The following is a 22,281-nucleotide window of genomic DNA, read 5'->3' on the forward strand; positions in this document are numbered from 1 at the left end:
ACTCTTTGGGCTCCAGGGCACAAAGCAAATTAACAGCCAGCTGCCCAGAGAAGGGCTTGAGCCCGGCACTGCCAGATTAAGAGCCTGATGGTCATCCAACTTCTGCTGGTAAAATGGGCTTTTCCTTTTGGCCCTCGATACAAGTGCAGTCAGGGCAGCATTAGAGGAATATAAAATGTTCAAGAAGACCACATTGGAAAAGGCTGGGGGAGTTGCCTCAGGTGGGAAGCAGATGGTTCTGTCTTTTGTTGTACTTTTACATAACAGCTGTTCTCTGTGCAAGAAAGTGCCTCATTCTCCTGAAAAGAAAGAACCCTCTGGCTTCTTTTACAATGTGTCTCTTTTGACACAGATAGGCTACGTCTACACGTGAAGCCTACATCGAAGTAGCTTATTTCGATGTAGCAACTAACGTCTACACGTCCTCCAGGGCTGGCAACGTCCATGTTCAACTTCGACGTTGCGCAGCACCACATTGAAATACGCGTTGCGAGGGAACATCTACACGCCAAAGTACCACACATTGAAATAAGGGTGCCAGGCACAGCTGCAGACAGGGTCACAGGGCTGACTCAACAGCAAGCTGCTCCCTTAAAGGGCCCCTCCCAGACACTGTTGCACTAAACAACACAAGATCCACAGAGCCGACAACTGGTTGCAGACCCTGTGCCTGCAGCATGGATCCCCAGCTGCAGCAGCAGCAGCCAGAAGCCCTGGTCTAAGGGCTGCTGCACACGGTGACCATAGAGCCCCGCAGGGGCTGGAGAGAGCGTCTCTCAACCCCTCAGCTGATGGCCGCCACGGCGGACCCCGCTATTTTGAAGTTGCGGGACGCGCAATGACTACACGGTCCCTACTTCAACGTTGAACGTCGAAGTAGGGCGCTATTCCGATCCCCTCATGAGGTTAGCGACTTCGACGTCTCGCCGCCTAACATCCAAGATAACTTCGAAATAGCGCCCGACGCGTGTAGCTGTGACAGGCGCTATTTCGAATTTAGTGCCGCTACTTCGAAGTAGCATGCATGTGTAGACACGGCTATAGAGCCCTCAGCCTACAACATATCCACCCTGCTGCTCCAGAGGACAGCGACCCACACCTTAAAAGGGCAAAAATTATGCAGCACACAAAAATTTCAATAAAATCACAGATTCATCCACACAGCACATCAAATACATTTGGAAAAAACGGCATGAAACATTCGAGAGCATATACATAAAACTCAAATTGTTAACACACATGAAACACAAACCAGGTAAAAATTCTCACACGCCTCTTTGCAGAGACATTTTTTCAAACAGATGAGAGAGAGAGAGAGAAGAAAAAAAAAAAAAAAAGCAAGAAATTACACACCAAACCCACTGAAGGAGCTGGAGCTGGGGGAAAGCAAGTTCTTCTCACATCACAATGCCCCCACAGACAACTCGCAAAGCCTCCCCTTTGTGCAGTCCATTACCCAGAGGTGCTTCCAGCCAAATTTCAGCCCCAGAACCAGGGGCTCCAGGAGTAAAGGAGCATCACTGAGTCTGCCCCACAGAGCCGAGGAGCCGGGGTCTCCCAGCTATGGTGGCTGCCCCAGAAAAGGGGTGATGACAGTTTTTATGCTGTGCCCCCTTTTTGGCCCTGCACTAAGCTGGTCCCCACAACCTGTGGGAGAACCATAGGAAGGGATGCTGGCCTGTGTCTGGTTCTGTAGATCAGCCTATTGCTGTTGGGGCAGAGAGGAGATTGTGACTTTCATTCCCCTTGGGCAAGCGTCTGTCCCTTTCCCAGCTGTGTACTGCACAGCTTAGGAGCTGGGAGAGACCAGAGCCCCTGAGCCAGCCTTGGGAACAGGTTCTTCCCTTAGAGGCAGCTGCCCTATCTCTGGCTGCAGATGAACCAGGGCTGCCCAGTCCTTGCCAGGGCATTAAACAGGTGAGTGTCACACTGTCAGGCTGATGTAGGAGACAGGCTGGGCCCAGCAGCAGCCAGAGCAGTGACCATGCCCCAGCGTCAGCATTTCCCCCAGGCACAGACTCCCCTGGCCTCTTCCACACACTGGTCACAGACAGCCCCTGGGCAGTGTCTCAGGGTGTGTACTGCTGTATTGTCCTGGTTCCAGGATGTGGCTAAAACACAGCCCTCGCTGTGAGCAGGAATTGAACCTGCGCAGGGAAACCCTATTGGATTTCTAGTCCAACGCCTTAACCACTCGGCCATCACAGCTGTGAGACTGTCTCTGCCCCCCCCCCCCGGGCCAGAGGCCCTGGTGAATGCTCGGTGGGCCGAGGCTGGTCAGGAACACTGCCAGACAGCTGGTGGGGTTTGCTGCCCTCCCCTTTCCTCAGCCCCGGCCCCGGCAGTGTCCCTGGAAGCTGTGTGCTTGGGCGGCTGCTCAGGAGAGATGCAGGTGCTGCCCGGCTCATTAGGAGAGCCCCACAGGTAGCAGCCGGTGTTTCTCTTGGAGGTGCACATCTGCCCAGGCCTTGGTGCACACAGCAAAATGTATTCTATGTCCCTAGGGAACATTCGAGGGACCTGTGGCCCTCGGGCAGCAGATGGTGGGGGAGGGGGATCATTCTGCCCCAGTGAAAGTTCCATGGGGCAATCCATGGCCATTGACCACAGCCCTGTATCCCCCAGACTCCCCTTCAACCCATCTGAGGTGTGTCAGGAGCCCAGCCAGGGGACGCAGACGAGGGCCCCTCCTGGAGTGAGACTGAGTTTAAGGACTTCTGACACTGGGGAATGAGGAGCTGCTGCTCCACATGACTGGCTGGTGCCAGGATGCTGCAGCCTTCAGCCACCTGTTCTCTGGCCTGAGCTCCGAGGGTCACCCCACCTGAACAGCTGAACTACTGGGGAGAAAAGTGAAGGAACTGTGGCAGGCCAACTGCCAGGCCCAGGATGAGGCCAGCCACTCGAGGGGCAGTGGCCGCTACCTGCCCCACTTCCAGGAGCTCAACGGCCGCCTGGGACCCAAGGAGGCAGCACTGACCACCCACGTCCTACAAACCACCAGGTCAGATGGCGCTTGCCAGGGGGCTGCAGGAGGTGTCAGGACCAGTATCAGGCAGCAGCTCCCACCCAACAGGCACAGGAACAGAAGCCCAGAGCCATGACAGGGGTTCCAGCAATGGGGCCCTCATCATCTCTGTGTCCTGAGAGGTCTCCATCTGGGCCCCCTCCACCTGGGCCTCCCCTGAATTCCTCTAGGGACACCAAGGTCGGTTTCGTGCATGTTGGACGCCTGGCACAAGGGGAGGGGAGGCCAGCAGTGGGCCACTCACACAGCCACCAGCTCCAGTCTGGATGCACCCCACATGGCTGTGCTCCCTGAGCCTCAATGGGGGCCTCATGCAACACTCAGCACCTGGCCCTGTGGACAGCACCACAGGCTGCATGCCCAGGGAGGGAGGCTGAGCTACACTGCATATGTCCCACCCTCGCAGGGACCCCCCAGCCACACAGATCCCTCAGGGACCCCGGGCCAGATGGGGGGACAAGGTGGAAGGGGGCACACAGCCCCCAGGGCCAGGTCATGGTACTGATGGCCTTTCCCTGGGTCCCCTTCTGTCTCCAGAGCTGCACCATCCAGGGGCCAGACAAGGCCTGTACACAAGCCAGAAAGGCCCACACCAGAGGGCGAGGGGGCTGGAACTGCACCCCGAAGAGAGCCCACTTGGGGCCAGTGCTGGGGCATGTGCTGGTGCCACTGTGGGGAGGAGGAAGCTGCTGCTGTCACTGCTCACACCACCACCCTGCAGGACGTGACTGCTGTCATGCAGGAGAGGCTGGTGATGGAGCAGGAAGCCTGGGATTGGGTGGCAGGCAGCCTGGACACCCTCACACAGGCTGTGACCACGTGCTTGGCTCAGCCTCCCACCCCATCACCAGTCCCTCCCACAGACCCTGCAGCTCCTCCCTGCACATGTCACTCACAGTGTCCCACAGTTCCCCCCACCCATCCACCCACAGACCCTGACATTGGTGCCCTGCTCCCACCCAACCTTCCCCCATCCCCTCCCTCCCTTCCTGTAGCCCCCAGAGAGCCCAAGCCTGAGCCCACTGGACCCCTTCCTTGTCCCTACCTCCTGATGGTCCAAGCTCCATCCCAGCCCTTGTGAGAATATGGACTGTGGCCTCCCACCCGCTCCTCAGAGCCCTTTCTGAGTTCTGTTACCCCACCCCCTCTCCAAGACCTCCTCTAAGTTCCATTGCCCCCACTGCCCACCCCAGGACCCCAATTGTCTATAGTCCCCCATCCCTCTTGTTAATCCTTTACACTTCTGTTTATGCAGTTTGGAATCCATTGCCAGAGTTTCATGAAATACTTTCCTTAGCAACACTCCCTGTCTCTGGTGTCTATTGGGAGGCCGGGAGGGTATGGGAGTGTTGGGGGGTGGGGTTGATAGCGAGAGTTGGGTGCGTGGGAAGGGAGTTGTGGTGGTGGCTGGAAGTTGGGGGGTCACATGGGCCCCCGCACAAAGGCCTCCCAGAGGAACTTCCTGACCTGCACCCTGACCCTCTGTGCCTGACAGCATGGCAAAGCAGCCAGCTGCTTGGAGCCGTGGCCAGACCCAAAACCCACCCCTGCATGAACGGCTCTTGCTTTACCTCCACGGTGTTGTGGAGGGAGCAGCATGTACCCACCACATCTGGTACATTGCACAGGATGACCTCCAGTATCCTGAGGGGGCCCTGAAAGTGCCCTTCAGCCACCTAATATTGCAAGCCCAGTTTAGGAACTAAATAAAAATGTCCTGGCTGGGCTCAGTGTGTCCCCTGTAGGGCCAACTCAGCCACTCATGCAAGGGGTAAATGGCATTGGGCATTATATCGGGGGGCTAGTGGTGTCCCCATTTGGTAGCTCCCAGGTTGGGATGGATGTCTTCTCCTGCATGCTGCAGCAGAGCCATGAGTTGGAAGATACGGGCCTTGTGGGCTCACCCAGACAAACCCACACAGAATGCCATAAATCGTCCCTTGCTGTCCGCGCAGGTCTGGAGCACCCCAAAATGGTACCCCTTGCAATTGATGAAGATGCCTGTGCTGCATTCTGGGGCCTGGATAGCAATGTGGGTCCCATCCAGAGCTCTGAAGCACTTGGGGAAGTCCAGCTTCTGAGCCCCCATTAGGGTGACTTGCAGATCCCAGACACGGACAACCCAGTAAAGTAGGTTGTTTTTGATTGCCCAGAAGACCTGAATGGTGTGTGGGGAGAACATGTCCATGTGTGCGTGGTGGAGTGCTCCATGCATCCACTTCCCCTCCCCCCACCTGGCCCCAGCCACCCCACGCTGTCCCTCTCCCCTGTCTCTGAGGGTCCCCCTTGCCTGGTAGCCCTCCTCCCCATGGTGGGGAGGTGCCCCAAGCATGCCCTACCTCCAGCAGAACAGCCGCAATGGTGGCCCTGCCCACCCCCAATTGATGGCCAAATGACTGGTGGCTGTCCAGGATAGTGAGCCTCCACATAGCAATGGCTACCCCCTTGTGCAAGGGGAGTGTGCGCTGCACCTGTGTGTCATGGTGCTGGGGGGCCGGGGAGGGCCAATGACTTAACTCCAGAAATAGCCTCTTTGTCATACTGAAGTTGTGGGGCCAGCGGGTGTCATTCCAATCCCCCAGAACCAGCCTGTCCCATCACTCGCTGCTGGAGAGTGGCAGCTCGGAGCAGTGCCTACAGGCTGACCATGGCCTGGATGGGTCGGGCATCAGGGAGTCTCTGGGGGCCATTGTGTGCCACCAAGTGGCTTCTCCATGTGGTTGAGTTCTTGGTGCTCTGGGTACAAGCCAGCCCTTGGCATGTGCAGAATGAGTGTGTTTTGGAGGAGTCCTTTAAAGGAGCACCAGGCTGCAGCCCCCAGAAGGGCTTATCTGCCTTGCTAGCGCAGCCACGGCATTTTCTGGCCCTTTTCTCCCAAAAGAGCACCCGGTGACATGTGGCTGCTTCCTTGCAAACCAAGGGCCTGGTCTTTTCAAAGAGCGGCTCACAATCTCCTTTCGCTTGGGGCGTGCGGACGCTCGCTTTCAAAAGCTGATCTGTCAGAAGGTGGCTTTGGAAAGTTTGCCTTTTGACATCACTCTGTGGTTCAGATTCAGCCAGCCACAGAGAAAAGGGTAGAAAAGCAGAACCAGGTCCCCACGTGAAAATTGCAGCATAGTGTAACAAAGGAAATGTGTGTGTATATCAAAAAAGGATAAAATTCTTTTAACAACTAAGAAACAGAAACTTTTAAACACCATTTTCACTCTCTCTGCTCCTGAACATTTCATGCAAAAGCAGCTAATGCAATTCTCCCCACACTAAAAACTTCTTTTAAACTTTACAATAAAAACCAACCACTCAGACTAGGTTCTCTTCTTCTTGCTTCCAAAAGAAAACAAGAACAATCATCAAGAACAAACAGCAGCACTGCTTGTTTACCTCATGCTCCAAAGAGAACACGTCAATTCATCATCATGGTTGGTAAGACCAAGAACACCCACATCCACTCCTCTAGCTACACACTACAGAAATGATCCCTAAAAGTACAGTCTTAAACACATACTCCTCAGCTGCACACCCAGCAGAACAGGCACAAGCTTCCTGCCCATGGGGAACGTTTTCAAACAGCTGCTTCCACCCTCCTCCAACTAAGGGACAAAAGTCTAAAATCAACCACCCCTTTCGCTGAAGCCCAATTCACCCGCTTTGGGACGCAGTGTATCAGAGGTGGTCGCATGTGGCTGTTTGCAGACACACCCCTCCTGATTAGCATACAGCGCCTTTTGGAGTCAATCAAACCCTCTCCCTTTTACTTCCCCAATCTGCCACTTTTCTTACAGGCTGTCATGTGACAGGTATCAGTCACAGAGGACTCTGACAGGTTAGTTCCTTCTGGCCAGCTGTGCAGGTGATGTAAAAGGAAAGTAGAGAGGCACTGAAATCAACAGGCACCAATTGAAATGAAAACAAAAAACCAGTCAAGTAGCATTTTAAAGACTAACAAAAGAATTTATGAGGTGAGCTTTGGTGGGACAGACCCACTTCTTCAGACCAGAGCCAGCCCAGAACAGACTCAATATTTTAGACACAGAGAACCAAAAACAGTAATCAAGGTTGACAAATCAGAAAAAAACTATCAATGTGAGCAAATAAGAGAGCAGAGTGGCAGGGCGGGGTGAGGGTCAAGAATTAGATTAAACCAAGTATGCAAAAGAGCCCCTATAATGTCCCAGAAAATTCGCATCCTGGTTGAAACCAAGTGTTACTGTGTGGAATTAGAATATGAAAGAGAGTTCAGCAGTTTCTCTTTCCAAAGCAGACTGAAAATTCTTTTTCAATAAGACGCAAACTCTTCCGTCATTAACAGAATGGCCCACTCCATTAAAATGTAGACTAACTGTTTTGTGGATCAGGAGTGTTTTGATGTCTGTTTTGTTCACATTAACTCTTTGTCGCAGAGAGTTTGAAGTCTGTCCAATATACAAAGCACCCGGGCATTGTTGGCACATGATGGCATAAATGATGTTAGCAAAGGAACATGAGAATGTGCCTGTGATTCTGTGAATACTCTGGTTAGGTCCAGTGATGGTATCTCCAGAATAGATATGTGGGTAAAGCTGGTAGTGGGCTTTGTTGCAAGGAAAAGTCCCAGAACTGGTGTTCCTGCGGGATAGACTGTAGATATTGGTCAGAATCCTCGTAAGGTTGGGAAGTTGTCTGGAGAAGAGAACAGGCCTGTGACCAAGGGCCTTCTGGAGTGTGGCATCCCGATTAAGGAGAGGTTGTAAGTCTTTGACAATGCATTGCAGTGGTTTGAGTTGGGGGCTGTAGGTGATGACCAGTGGTGTTCTGTTCTTGGCTTTTTTGGGCCTGTCTTGGAGTTGCTGGTCTCTGGGTATTCGTCTGGTCCTGTCAAGTTGTTTTTTTTATTTCTCCTGGTGGGAAATTCAAGTTTATGAATATTTTGTAGAGATCTTGTAGTTTTTGGTCTCTGTCAGTTGGATCAGAGCAAATGCGATTATATCTAAGGGCTTGACTGGAAACAATGGATCTCGTTATGTGTGCAGGATGGAAGCTAGAAGCGTGTAGGTAAGTATAGCGATCAGTGGGTTTCCGGTACAGTGTGGTACTGATCAGACCATCCTTGATTAGTACTGCAGTGTCCAGGAAATATATCTCTTGCGTGGAGTAATCGAGGCATAAGTTGATGGTGGGGTGGAGATTGTAAAAGTCTCTGTGGAATTCTTCTAGAATCTCTATACCATGAATCCAAATCATAATAATGTCATCAAGGTATCTTAAGTAGAGGAGGGCTAATAGGGGATGAGAGCTGAGGAATCGTTGTCACTTCCACAGCTAGGTCAGTGCAGGGCAGCTGATGTTAACCTAATGGTGTAATATAGACAAGGTCTTTGTCTCACTTCCCAGGTGGTGTTTCCAATTCAGCCGAAGCTGGTGGTGGTGGTCGTATTTGGCTAAAATCAAGGCAACTCATCTTTTAGGCTCTTGTGGACCCAGCTCAGGCATCCTGATGCTCATGGTCTTCCGGCCCCAAATGGTGAAAGCCTGGTCTGTGCCCTTTGCCTTGGGCTGCAAATATTATTTACTAAGCGATGATCCAGCTCTTTCTGGCCCAACCCAATCTGATGAGGACATTTTTCAGGGCTGGGATGAAAATGGTGTCGGGTCCCAGGAGCTGGGGGTCAATGTTCCCTCTGACCTTTTCCATGCAGGTGTGGAATGCATTTTATACACACTCGTGACTGAGCAAATGTGCACCATCAGTAGAAACAAGAAACCGAGCTGGGGATGCTCTGCTAACGGGCTGGGGAGCATTGGAAACTCTGCTGAGCACTCGCACGAGCCCACCGGTTACAGGGAACACCGACGGCGACTGCAGCACAAAGATGGAACTTGCTCAAGTAGGTGATTTTTCTCCCCATGTCTCTTTTTGTAAGGCAGCAAAAAGGGAAAGGTGGCTGGGACCCCCCAGTCGTTTGTCTGCCAACTAGGCCTGATTTGGGACAGAACAATTTTGGTGACTTAACATGGAGTCTTGGCCAGGGGCCTGAGACAGGGGAGCGTAAGAGGGGGAGCAGCAGAAGGCGCTGCTGGAGAGGTGCCAGTGAGTGCACTGTTGTTTGGTGGCAGTGAAGTGAGTTCGCTGGGTGTTTGCCGTTTGATGCTGATTGCAGCTGATTTCTGTGATGGTGTCAGGTGGGATTGTGTGTCTGGGAGGGTTTGATCCCTTGTTCCCTTGGTTGCCTTTGATCAGCCTGAGGCTCAGCCTGCCCCTGTGTGGCTAAGGAGGGGGAAGGCCTGAGCTGGGTGAGCAGCTTTAAAAGCCACAGGCAGAGCAATAGGGGAGGGAAGGAAACAGGGAAGTGTAAAAGGGAGTTTGATGGGATCAAGTTAATGCCTTTGGCTCTTTCTGAGCCCCTTGATGCTATTGAAATCTCCACAGCAGTTCCCATCCCCTGTGTGAGCAGAGAGGGACTCAGCCTGTTTTCTTTTCTCCCTTCCCTTCCACACCCCCAGGGCGTTGCAGGCACCACAGACAGGTGTGTGTCTCCCTCCCCTTCCCGTGGCATCATTCTGGCCACAGGCTGAGACCAGCCAACTAACCCAAGGCTCAGCTACCCGGTGGGGCAGGTGACACAGCTCCTGTGCTGCATTACAGAGCTGGTATTCATGCAGTTCTCAGAGCAGAGAAGAGAAGACTGGTGCAGATGGTGGGTGTTGGCCCCTTGACTGTGTGGTCACACTGCCAGAGTGGGAGGTTCACCTTCACTCTCCCGAGAGGTTCATATCTGAATTCTGCCTCACTCTTGCCCCTGATCTAACAGAAATCCAAAGCAACCACTGGTGCGCTGTTCGGAGAGGCATTGAATCAAGGCCAGTTCAGCATGTGGAGAAAGCCACTCGCCTCAGGAAATGGATTTGAACCCACCTTTCCTTCTGGAGGCCAGAACATCCAGGGAAAGGAAAGACAGTATTTTACATCTGGCACCTTAGACCACGCAGCCATCTCGACACTGCTGGAAAGAATGCTCTTGAGCCACTAATTTTCTTTAATATTTTATGAGTCAGGCAGACAGTTTCCGTACACAACTGTAGCACAACTCTTTCAACACCAAACAGCCATTCTTCAGCACAGCAGGTTTTTATACACAGTCACCCTGACCTAATGCTGGGACGTGCTTTGACTTTAGCTGAAAAGAAATGGATGAAGGAGAAACTGCCCGTTTGCCACCCTGAGGGTTGGAATTCTTCTATCATCATCTTTGCTAGGAGGTGGCAACCAAGCACCCAAGTGATGGGAGCTCTTATTGGCTCATATTCTCCCCCATCCTTAGATATTAAAGTTTCATGAAAGGAAAAAAATAACCAATGAGGAAGAAGGCAGAGCTCTTAAGGATTCTTCCAGAAATGAGCTGGCCCCACAGAAGAGGTAGCAGGACTGTTTCTACCTGGCTTAGAACAAGCGACTAGTTACAAGTTCAACCAATGTGCTAACCACGACACTGCAGAAAATACACACTGGTGTTTTGGTGCTTTTATGAAGTGTTCTCCGGAGCCAGTGCATCAGCAAGTTTCCCTTCGAAGAACGGGCAAGCAAAGGGTACGAAGAACTTCTAAATACTTCATCAGTAGCAGTGGTGCAACAGCTTCTCCAATTCGCCTTTCTCACAAGGAGGAGAAACAGAGACAAACCCTCCAACCAACAATGTTCATATCTGCTCAATGTTTCCTGCCACCACCCAGGGACCCCTTCAACAAACCAGGAAAGCAAAATGCAAGACCCTCAATGGATTCTCTTCTTGCCATTGGTTGCACCCACAGCACTTAGGAGAGGCAGACATGGTGTTCCCAGGCTCCATCCCCAGTGCACAGGAGGTCCAGCAGCACAGTCACAGCCCTGCCAGGCCCAGGAGAGGGAGCAGATGGAAACAAGCCCTAAAGGCAGAGTGCAGCGTGTAAGCTGGGGGAGAGAAGAGTCAGTTATACACAAGCAGCCGGTCCTCTGGTGTAACGCACAGAGCTCAGGACTCTGCCTCTTGCAATCTGAGTTAAACTCCTCAGTAGGACTGCCTCAGTGTCCCTTTCCTCACAGCAGTGCAGGCTTGTTCCACCTTTACTGCTCTACCCAGCTCTGAGCCCCTGCACAGGTAATGGCGCACAAGCTGCCTGCTTCAGTGACTGCTCCGCTCCTGTCCCCAGCATGTGCAAAAGCTTTCTCCCAATAGCACGTATGTTCCATACTGTTCAGGGGGTCACCGTCATGCCTGCCCTGCAGACAGCCACAGACACCCCAGCCAGGCTGCCACCTCCCCTCCGGCAGCCCCAGGTTTATTTAAAACAAACCATCACCTTCCCCTTCTCAATGACACTTTTCCCATCACACTTTTGAACTCTCCATCTCTTGTCCTTGTGTAAGTGAGTCGGATGAGCACCGAGCTCCACATTTCTCACCGTCCCCTGGATAATCATAGCTCATGTACATGCCCAGTGCACAGCTGGAGCGAATGCAGAAAGCCCTGAAGCTGCAGAGCACTGAAGGGGGACAGTCAGCTGGGGAAAAGTTTTCTTCTCTCCTCCTTGGGCAGGTGAGGATAGAAATGAAGAGAAGAAAATCCTCTGCCACACTCCAAAGAGGATGAAATTATCCATTTGCACTGTCTTTGCTTCCACCAAATCGGAGAACAAGAACAGCCGTGTGCTACCAAAGGCCAAGACATCAGTGCAAGCTGGGAGAGACCTGCTGTATTGGCTGAGAAAATCAATATCAATGCAAGAAAGAAACTGCCTAGAAGGGGATGTGATGTGAACCATGACACTGGGGGAGGGTGGAAGCCTTCTCACCATGTACCAGAGGTTGCAGTCACTACCCCAATTTACCTCACAGTCTGCTGCCCAGCAGATGGAGTCAAGGGTGTATAAGTGTAGGTGTGTATAAGTGTGTATAAGTCTGTTGCACAAAGTCCAGGTCTCCTCAGGGTCTCTCACAACTACTGAGATGGAAACACAGGTAATATCAGGAAATTCTATGATATAAGTCACTGATAGCAACTCCAGTTCCCAATTCCCTCTCCTCCAGCCCAAAGGCAGCACTCTGGCGTAAACCGCCCTTAGGATTTAGCCTCACTGTCCCTTAACCCCTTCCCCTCGGTCCCAAGTGGCCCCAGCTCCCCAGCGGGGGCTGCCCTGCAGAAGGGTTTAGTATCTCACAGGAAGTGCCCCACACCATCTCTCCTTTGACACTGGAGAGTTTGCCTCTGTTCCCGCACTGAGAGATCCGTTATTTCCTTACAGCCTCTCCTGCGCCAGGAAGGCTTCACGGGCTGAATGACGAGTGTGTCAGGAAAGTGCCAATCAAATTAGCCAGTGATTCAATTTAAATGTAAGACTGAATTTCCCGCCCTTGTGCTCCTGGGCAGCCTCCTCTGTGGGCAGCACCGTGTGAGCGCGGTGAGCCCAGGGTCCATCACAGACCACACAGATGGGGCTTTGATCCTTTACACAGAACAGTTTCAGAGCCTCCTGGTGCTCCCCACACACCCCGTCCCCTCCGGCTCCCTTCACTGCCAGCAAACTCAGCCCTCTGAGCAGTTCCACTACGTTTGCAGCTGCCTGTTGGGCTGGAGGTGTCTCTGCCACACAGTCTCTCTGCACTGAGGGCAGGAGGGGGCTGGATCGGGCCCCCCCCCAGCACTAGCTGAGGCAGGCTGGGCAGAAGTTGTACCCACACTCTGTAATCACGGGGTCCTTGAAATGCTCCAGACAGACGGGACACGTCGCTTCCTCCTGGAGACTTTTCACAGGGCTCACTGCATCCCTGGCTCCCTCTGGGCTGGGGAACAGGGCTAGTTTCAACTTCCTCAGTTCAGACTAGGCCCGGCCTGCAGCAAATACTGGGCATTCCCCTTCCCGGAACTGACTCGGCTCTTGGCTGAAGTGGGCAGAGCCAGCTGGTGTCATTGCAGCCCTGGGGGCTTTGGGGAAAAGCCGACCATACTTGGGCGCCCAGCCTGCAATCTGCCACTTGTGCTGCTGTGGCAGGTCACTGGGGCTGCATGTGGACACCAGAATCCCCCACTCCTGATAAGCTGCCAGAACTGGGTGTGTCTAAGGGGTGATATTCAGCCCTAGGCAGAATTCAGTGAATTTAATCCATAGTTCTGACAGAATTAATATTTATAGTATTTTACATTTATCTCCTGACACACTCCCAGCTGCGAAGGTTTTATCCATTTCAAAGGGCAGAGCCGTGGGAAGCTCTTCATTGGAGGAGTTGAAACAATACGGTGCTCAGACAGTAATTACTGAACGGCAGCAGACACCCATTCCAAACTCCAGACTTCGTAACCGTTAAAACCAAAACTGTCAAGAGCACATCTGGAACCCTCAGAACTCCACAGCCTGACATCCAACTCTGCCAAGGGCTCCCGTCGCCTCATTCCTCTGGGCCCTGTCTGTGCCCTTCAGTAATTCCAAACTGGAATTTCAGTTTCTGGAGTGAAATGGATATTTACTGGCATCTACTGATCACAGAATCATAGAGTGCTAGGACAGGAAGGGACCTTGAGAGGTCATTGAGTCCAGCCCCCTGCCCTCGTGGCAGGACCAAGTACTGTCTAGACCATCCCTGATATACATCTATCCAACCTGTTCTTAAATATCTCCAGAGATGGGGATTATGCAACCTCCCTTGGCAATTTATTTCAGTGTTTGACCACCCTGACAGTTAGGAACTTTTTCCTAATGTCCAGCCAAGACCTCCCTCGCTGCAGTTTTAGCCCTTTGCCTCTTGTTCTATCCTCAGAGGTTAACAAGTACAAGTTTTGTCCCTCCTCCTTATAACATCCTTTTAGATACCTGAAAACCACTATCATGTCTCCCCTTAATCTTCTTTTTTCCAAACCAAACAAGCCCAATTCTTTCAGCCTTTCTTCATAGGTCATGTTCTCGAGACCTTTGGTCATTCTTGTTGCTCTTTTCTTGACCCTTTCCTATTTCTCCACACCTTTCTTGAGCTGTGGTGCCCAGAACTGGACACAATACTCCAGCTGAGGCCTAACCAGCACAGAGAAGAGCGGGAGAATGACTTCTCGTGTTTTGTTCACAACACACCTGTTCACACATCCCAGAATCATGTGTGGTTTGTTTTTTTTTTGCAACAGCATCACACTGTTGACTCATATTTAGCTTGTGGCCCACTAGAACCCCTAGATCCCTTTCTGCTGTAGTCGTTCCCAGACAGTCTCTCCCCATTCTGTGTGTATGACACTGATTGTTCCTTCACAAGTGGAGCACTTTGCATTTGTCCTTATTAAACTTCATCCTGTTTACCTCAGACCATTTCTCCAGTTTATCCAGATCATTTTGAATTATGACCCTATCCTCCAAAGCAGCTGCAACCCCTCCCAGCTTGGTATCATCTAAAAACATAACACGTGTACTTTCTATGCCAATATCTAAATCATTGATGAAGATATTGAACAGAACCGGTCCTAGGACAGACCCCTGCGGAACCCCACTTTTTATACTTTTCCAGCAGGATTGAGAACCATTAAGAACTACTCTCTGAGTACGATTATCCAGCCAGTTATGCACCCACCTTATAGAAGCCTCATCGAAGTTGTATTTGCCCAGTTTTTTTAAAAGAATATCATGTGAGACCGTATCAAATGCTTTACTAAAGTCTAGGTATACCACATCTACCCCTTCTCCCCTACCCACAAAGCTCATTATCCTATCAAAGAAAGCTATCAGATTGGTTTGACGTGATTTGTTCTCTACAAATCCACGCTGACTGTTTCCTACCACATTACCACCTTCCAAGTGCTTGCAGATGATTTCTTTAATTTCCTGCTCCATTATCTTTACTGGTACCGAAGGTAAGCTGACTGGCCTGTAGTTTCCTGGGTTATTCTTATTCCCCTTTTTATAGATGGGCACTATATTTGCCCTTTCCCAGTCTTCTGGAATCTCTCCTGTCTCCCATGATTTTCCAAAGATGACAGCTAAAGGTCAGATACCTCCTCTATCAGCTCCTTGAGTATTCTGGGATGCATTTCATCAGGCCCTGGTGACTTGCAGACATCTCCTTTTTGAATCGATTTTTAATTTGTTCTTTTTATATTTCAACTTCTAACCCTACTCCTTTCCCTCTAGCACTCACTGTGTTAGGCAATCCTTCCTCAGACTTGTCAGTGAAGACCAAAACAAAGAAGTCATCCACCCTAAGACTCTGGAACAATAAAGGAACATAAAAAATAATCTGTCTGTCTGTCTGTCTCTTGAAAATCTTATGCCCTGCATGGATCAATCTCATTTTTGAATAGTTTTCCTAAATGCTGGGGTCTCAGAGGTGTGTCACTGTGCTGTGAAGGGCACAACCCCAGCTGGGTGCATGAAAGAATGAGCTAAGTCCCTGGAGGAGAGGTGCGTTGATGGCTCTTTAGCCAGGACTGTCAGGGAGGAGACCCCATATGCTGGGTGCCCCTGGCATCTGAGTGCCAGAGGACATGATGTGCTGTATAGCACACAGGGCTCTGTGGTGCAATGGAAAACAAGTTGGACTGCTAAGCTGCCATGGTTGTGTGGAGTTAAGGTCAGTCATTCAAAGGCTGTGGGTTGAAATGCCACCAGAGTCACTGTAATATGCATGGCCTGTTGGGAGGGCTGGGGAAGATGGAAGGGCAGGTCCTCCACACAGCAGGGATCTACTCTCCAGAGACCTCAGCTCTGTCCACTCCCTCACTGGTGCTGCCACAGTTGTCACCTGTTTAGGCTGTTATTTCCGCCAGTCACTCTGCTGCCAGGAAACCCCACCCCATGGGGCAGCTGCCTCATTCACCAGCATGTCACAACTCAGGGGGAAGCTCCTGCTATGGGGAGTCTCCTCCATGGGACAGCTGCACCTTTACCCAACATGACAGCTCCACTTCCAGGGACCGCTGCCATGGGGTGGCTGCTGCATTCCCTGGCCCCCCTCCTGGGATGTTTCACAGCCCCTATTCTCAGCACACACGCCCACTAGGGGGCTGTGGATCCCCCATTCTCTGCTCCCCTTCATCTCGCTGTGGTACATCCATCTCTGGGGCCTCATCATGAGGCAGCAGCCCCCTATCATGGAAAAGCCCTGACACAGGAGAGCAGCTCCCCTATCCCCAGAGACTGGTGTCTGGTGTTTGCCAGAGGGCCATGTGGTCACTCTCTGGAGTTCCCTTTCTACATTGTCCCAGTTTCCCTCTCCTCCGTCTCTGGGGAGTCCAAACTGCCCAACCTTAGATGGAACCACTTCTCCAGCGTGACACCAACTTCCGCACACTGAGCCCTTTTATCCCTCCCAAGGCCAGTTCCCTAAGTGCCAGGTTGCAACCCCCACACACCAGGGAGTAAACACCTGCTCCGATGAAAGGCTTCAAGTCCCAGCACGGCTACTTTGGGGCTCACCAGAGACGTCTTCCACCCACTTCCCAAAGATCTCAGTTCAGCTCCAGTCTTGTCACTGACGTGTCTTTATTTGTCACCTCTCACACGGCCAGTGTTCCCCAATCGGTGTTCCCCAAAGTGACAGTCAGGGTTCCCCGGTCGGGTTCAGCAACCTGTGGCTCCAGAGCTGCACGGGGCTTAACGCATCATTTGCAGGTCTGGGTGCTGCCACTGCTGACTCCTCTGCCACTGCTGGAAGGGGAGTCAGGCAGGTTCTGCGTTGTCCTATGCCGGGCCCTCCGGACTAGAGTTGGAGGAGCAGAGGTACATTCAAGCCTCAGATTGGGTGAGGTATTTGGGAGGGTTTGGGGCTTAGAGAGGTTAAGCCTGGGGGTGCGGGTGTCAGATTTGGGCTGAGAGGGATTTAGCCTGGGGATGAGGGGGGCAGATTTGTGCTGAGAGGGGTTAAACCTGGGGATGAGGGGGCAGATTTGGGCTGAGAGAGGTTAAGCCTGGGGATGGGGCGGCAGATTTGGGGCTGAGAGGGGTTAAGCCTGGGGGTGGGGGGGCAGATTTGGTCTGAGAGGAGTTAAGCCTGGGGATGTGGGGGGCAGATTTGGGGCTGAGAGGGGTTAAGCCTGGGGACTGGGGGGGCAGATTTGGTCTGAGAGGGACTAAGCCTGGGGATGGGGGGGCAGATTTGGGGCTGAGAGGGGTTAAAGGGTTATTTGGGATTCTGTGAAAATCTTTCAAGTTTAAAAGGTTTCTGTGGCCAAGTGAAATTGGGAAACACTGACCCAGGCAATCACACACAGCCGGTGTCCTCCGCCTCCCCCGCCAGCCCCCCTGTGCTCAACAAGGGAGCGCAGCTCATCCCTTCCAGGGTGGGGGTCTCAGCTGATTGTAGGGAGAAAAAGTGGGTCCTGATGTCGAAAGTTTGCTCCTGCCTGATGTAAACCATCAGAATAGCCCTTAGGGGTCACAGAAAAGGATCAGAAAGGCAAGTGGCCTTATAGTGGCCAAAGCCAAGTGCAGCAAAGCCCAACACCCAGGCAATCGTGGGAGTGGAACGTAGGGTCTCCTCTTTACAAGGCACCTGCTTTAACCAGCTAATTCATAGAGCCCGTCATCATCAACAACAGCCATGAGCTCAGCGCCCGTTGCTGCCCGATGCCTCCCTCACGATTTCCTTCCATCTTTCCCTGTCCAGTGCGGAGTGGCTCAGTTTGCGTAACGACCTCTGCACCCATCTACTGTGTCATCTACCCAATCTCTGTGGGCTCTGCCTCTCCTACAGAAACAGTCTGATACTGCAAATACCAGGGGCGTGATTGCTGGTTCATCGTTCATTCTGCAGATCCACCCAAACAGCTGTAACTTCCGTTGTGTAACCTTCTGGAGCAGGGTCTCTTGGGGGTATCTTCCTGTATAATTCCTGGATAGGTCCCCATGTGTTTCTCCCACACGGTCTTGTTTGTGAACTGTCCAGAGTGTGAAGTTGGTTTCTTGCTTCAGGACTGTGAAGAGACCTTGGAAAGGTGAATTTGGAAGCAGCACTTAGCTGAGCACTGGCTGTTTGTTCAAACCTGTTTCTGGAGGAGGCCCTTTTCAGGGTGGCTTGTAGACCTAGGGGTATCATTCTTCCTTTGGCTGAGAGAAGTCCTTGGTTCAAGTCCCAAACAATCCCTTCTTCTGCCTTCCTCTCATAACTTACATGGGCACCTGTGGACACACTGCCAAATTCCACAGCCAAAATGGATTGCCTCAACCCACCTGCACAGCTCAACCAAAGTCCTGCATATGGTATGCATGTCACCCCCTGCCCTCACATGGCAGGAAATAGGGAAGCAGCTTGGAGAGCTTCCCAAGGCAGCCTTAGCAGGTGCCTCTGACTGCAGGAAGCAGAGCCCTGAGTGGTGGTCTTCACCCCTCTTGAGATGACCCTTCCACTTCTGAACAGGGTGGTATTGCACACTGGGCACCTCTCACCCTCAGCTGGCAGCAGCACTCTGCCCTCATTGCTTCCCTGGAGCTGCTCTTTCTCCCAGGACCCCTCTGTCCGCCCTGGGCTTCCTTAGCATGTGGCCCATGGCACTTCCTCCAGTCAGACACTGAGCTGTCCAGGCCCATTCCTGTGGAGACGAGATTTGAATCATTGAATCCTAGAGCTGGGAGGGACCTCAGGAGGTCATCCACTCCAGACCCCTGCCTAAAGCAGGACCAACCCCAACTAAATCATCCCAGCCAGGGCTTGCTCAAGCCAGGACTTGAAAACCTCTAGGGATGAAGATGGCACCACCCGTCTAGGTAAAGCACTGCAGTATTTCACCATCCTCCTGGTGAAGTAAAAGCAGCACGACCCAAACACTGGGCTATTACTGCTTTGGATTGGATTGGAACCAAAATCGTAATAGCCACAATGCAGAGCACTAACCGTTGTGTGATCGCAGGCAGCTACAGGAGCGCTATAGGGAGCACTTTCCTTTCTCAGGCTTTGCCTGACAGTCTGATGTGAGGCTGGAAGGCCTGGGGAGGTGATGCAGAGCAGAGAAAGCCTGTGCCACTGTGGGGACGGCTGGTGCCCTTGGCCTTGGGTTCCTGGTGTCTCTTCCTGTGTGAGGTGGGTGTTGCCGTGTTGAAGAACTGGGGAATCCTCTCCTGGCCCACACCCCAGCTGCAGCCCCTCCCTTAGCCGGGGGTGGTGACTCTGGCCTGCTCCCTGCCAGCCACTCAGCCTGTTTCCCTCATCTCTGTTGCTCTCCTGCCCAGAGGGGTCAGGGGAAGGACAACAGGAAACACCCTTCAGTGGCCGGCACGGGGCTGGAACTCATGAGTGTGGTGCTCTGAGTACCAGGCTCTGCCCAGCTGAGCTCTCCAGCCTGCAGAGAAGGGCCTCCCAAGGGGCCTTCTGGAAATGAGCAACAGGCAGCTGCAGGGCCCCTGGCCCCTGAATGAGATTTTCTCCCCTCCCCCACCAGCCTGGCCTCCCCTTTCTCCCTCTGTCACCCATCCCCCACTGCTCTGAGCCCAGCTAGGGGGGTCCCCTCAGCCCCGGCTGCCCCTCGCCAGCTGTCCTGGGCCCTGCAGTGTGTCCCTCAGATCCTGTCGCTCCCACCCCTCCCCACTGCCCTGATCCCCTTGTCCCCTCAGACTCTGCCGACCCCCCCCACTGCCCTTTTCCCCTCCTCCCTCAGCCATAACCCCTGGCTGGGTTCCCCCCACACCTGCCACCCCTCCCCACTGGCAGCCGCCCTCCCCCTCCCTCTGCCCTGCACCGTCACACACTGAAACCTTGGGGCCTGCCCAGGGGCTGGGTGAGAACAGAGACAGCCTGTGGGTGCAGCCCCTGCCTGGGGGGATCCTGCCCCGCTCCCACCTGCACCATTCATGTCCCTGCAGGGGTTTTGCTCCCAGCAGGACAAGGACATTTCGAGGGGAAGCAAAGGGAAGCCACAGGAGGGGTCCCAGGCTGCTCCCCGGCAGTGCTGGTGCATCAGTTCAGCACTGGGGGAGCTGGGGGAGGGGGAATTACCACTGGGGGGGCAGAGCTGGGTGTGTGCACCTGGGAGTGAGACTCTCCCTGTCGCTCACTAGCGTGGGGTGTCTCTGCAGTGGCAGGGCTGGGGCAGGAGCTGCTCCCGCAGACAGGGCAGAACGTAGCTCCTGCCGTCTCAGGCAATTGTGTCTGTGTCACAAAAGTGCTGCAGGAGCTGGTTAGCACTGACCTGTCTGGAGAGGGCCAGGAGGCAGCACACACTGTGACCGGGATTCCCTCGTGCTCAGTGGCCCAGGACTTAGTGCTGAGCACTGGGCTGCACAGACCTGGTGGTGAATAACAAGAATCAAGGGCGTCACCTCCCTGCCTTAGTACTAGACAAAGGGCTTTGGGGTTCCTCCCATGTTCCCCAGGCCCCCTCTGCAGCCACCTCAGCCCATCCACCTGTCAGTGTCTGTTACTTCTTCCTCCAGAAGGACGGCAGCCGCCTCCTGCAGCTCTGAACTTCCCAGCACAGTCCAGGGGTGCTGCAAAGCAGGTGAGAGGGAGCCAGAAATATTTGGTCAGACACCACTGGGTGCTGCTTTCCTAATCCCCACGTACCTGGGAGGTTCATGGCCAGGGGAGCCACAGAGCCTCTCTGGGACTTTTCTCCTCACTCGTTTGGGTTTTGTCAGTGACAAACAAAGGGATGTGAGAGGAGAGTAACTCTCCCTCTCCTGCCCTGCCCCACTGCCACCTTCTGTGTGCACAGACAGCCCCAGAGAGGCCCAGCGCTGGGAGGATCAGACTCTGCTCTTGCAGCCAGAGGAGTCACCTTCCCAACACCAGTCCCAGCTCCCTTTGCCTGAGCTCTGCTCTGCGACTGGATGCTTTCCTAATGCCCCTCTCTCATCAGCCTTTACCTTCCCCAGCAATGGCTGGGATTGCCAAGGGAGGGCTTTTCTGTTCCCCAGACACAGGTAGGAAAATGTTGTTGAAGACATTCCCCAAGGCACCACTGGGAGTTGAACCCAGGATCTCCTGTTTACTAGACAGGTGCTTTAGCCACCTAAGCCAGGGTGCCCCCCTTGTTTGAGCTGTGGGTCCTGACAAAGAGGTGTCTGTGTTAGTCTGTGTCTTCAACCAGAAAGCAGCCCTGGAGCCCTTTAAAGGTTATTAACCCAATTTATCAAGTGCTGAGCTTTTGTGGGGCTGAACCACTGTGATGAACTGCCCACAACCAGCCCTTCCCACTCCCCAGCACAGACATTGTGCCTGAGGGAAGCCTCCTCTCTCCCCACCTGCCCCAGTGCCAGGATCCCACCAGCAGAGCCTGGAGTCCTGCCCGTCCTCTGCTCCCCCAGCCTGAGTCCCCCCCTCACTTTCACTCTGTGCTCCCCACTCCCTCCTTTCTCCCTGTTCACACCCCAGGGGTGGGGCGAGGAGGGCCCAGCTCTGGGGCACAGTTATCTCCTGTCTCTCACGGAGGGGGGATGGGCTGCGCTGCCCCAGCTGGAGCTCGTCAGGGGGAGTGTTTGATGCAGCGTAACGAGAAGAACATTTTGCCTTTCTGTCTCCTTCTGCCCTTCAGTCCCACTTGTGACCCTCCACACAACCCCTTTGCTCTATTACCAGCCCAGTGCAAATCCCTGTGCCCTGGGGGTGGGGCTGACTTTACAGCTTTCCCTGTGTGAAACCTTTGAGCAGGGCCTGGGGCTGTGACTGGCCAGTTGCAGGTCAGGGTCCGCTGGGGTCGTGGGGCTCCTGCTCGTGTCTGGTGCCCCTCCCCATGTCACGGATGTTTGTGCCGTGTGGGGTGTGTACCTGACCATCCAGTGCCGCGGTCGGGGGTACCCTTGCCTGGGCAAATCCTCCTTGCTGAAGAGCTGCAGGTGGACCATGGCAAGACCCATGTGGGCATCAGTGGGGAGCCACAGACCCCCCCGCCATCTGCCTTGGATGAAGACTGTGAATGCAGGGAGCTGAACTGGGGATCATTGTTGGCCTCTCCAGGGTATGAGTAGGATCCATGGCTCCAAACACCTTCCTGGGTGAGGCTCCTGCTTCTGTCCTGGCCGGGGGCTGGGCATCAGTGGGAAGAGCAGAGACCCCCCCCATTCTGGTGCCGGCCTCACAAGCAGAACTCTGGTTCCTTTTCTGACCCCACGGCTGCTCTGCTCTCCCCCCTGCCCAGGCCTTCCTGCCCTTGCTGAAGCAGGCTGCCCAGGGAAGCCCCCAGAGAGGGCTGCGCTGCAGCAAGGTGGCCGTCGTCAACATGTCCAGCATGGCTGGCTCCATCCAGAATGTCTGTGGCTGTTACATGGTCCAAATCATCTCCTATCGCTGCAGCAAGGTACAGGGCACACCCAGCAGGGCCTGACTGCTGCCTGGGTTT

At 53.5% G+C, this 22,281-nt stretch overlaps 2 non-coding genes and 1 pseudogene across 2 annotated transcripts; all 3 read right to left on the minus strand.

Moving 5' to 3' along the window:
- Positions 1-2,126: 2,126 nt before the first annotated feature.
- TRNAS-AGA (transfer RNA serine (anticodon AGA)) lies at positions 2,127-2,208 on the minus strand. The gene has a single exon. It is a non-coding gene; the product is annotated as a tRNA-Ser (tRNA).
- A 4,115-nt stretch (positions 2,209-6,323) lies between these two features.
- On the minus strand, positions 6,324-6,523 carry LOC142016229 (small nucleolar RNA U3; annotated as a pseudogene).
- Positions 6,524-20,896: 14,373 nt separating this feature from the next.
- TRNAT-AGU (transfer RNA threonine (anticodon AGU)) lies at positions 20,897-20,970 on the minus strand. The gene has a single exon. It is a non-coding gene; the product is annotated as a tRNA-Thr (tRNA).
- Positions 20,971-22,281: the final 1,311 nt, after the last annotated feature.

The sequence above is a fragment of the Carettochelys insculpta genome, chromosome 7, assembly GCF_033958435.1.
Source record: "Carettochelys insculpta isolate YL-2023 chromosome 7, ASM3395843v1, whole genome shotgun sequence".
NCBI classification, from domain to species: Eukaryota; Metazoa; Chordata; order Testudines; family Carettochelyidae; genus Carettochelys; species Carettochelys insculpta.